The sequence below is a fragment of the Penaeus monodon genome, chromosome 30 (assembly GCF_015228065.2).
Source record: "Penaeus monodon isolate SGIC_2016 chromosome 30, NSTDA_Pmon_1, whole genome shotgun sequence".
Classification (NCBI taxonomy): domain Eukaryota; kingdom Metazoa; phylum Arthropoda; class Malacostraca; order Decapoda; family Penaeidae; genus Penaeus; species Penaeus monodon.
This window is the reverse complement of record NC_051415.1, coordinates 33,374,265-33,374,547: the sequence shown is the minus strand read 5'-3', so window position 1 is coordinate 33,374,547 and position 283 is coordinate 33,374,265.

The window sequence follows — 283 nt, the reverse complement described above, 5'->3', positions numbered from 1 at the left end:
ATAGCCCCGCCAGTCACCGTGGGAAGAGTCGGAAGTATCGATCCCGAGTTGCCGGCTAGTCCATTTGCGGCGTCATTTGCGATGCACCTGGCCGCCGGGTATGTGGGGGTAATTAAGCATCCCGTGAGAACTCGGCTCTGGCCAAGGGACGAGCTATGTTTACACATGCTTGACCACATAAAAGCACACTCCATAAATAAGATCTAATGGCACCGTTGATTGACCTAAAAGTGTGTAAATAGAATTGCGTGAAAAAGGGTTCGCCTAAGAATGGGATAAAGCT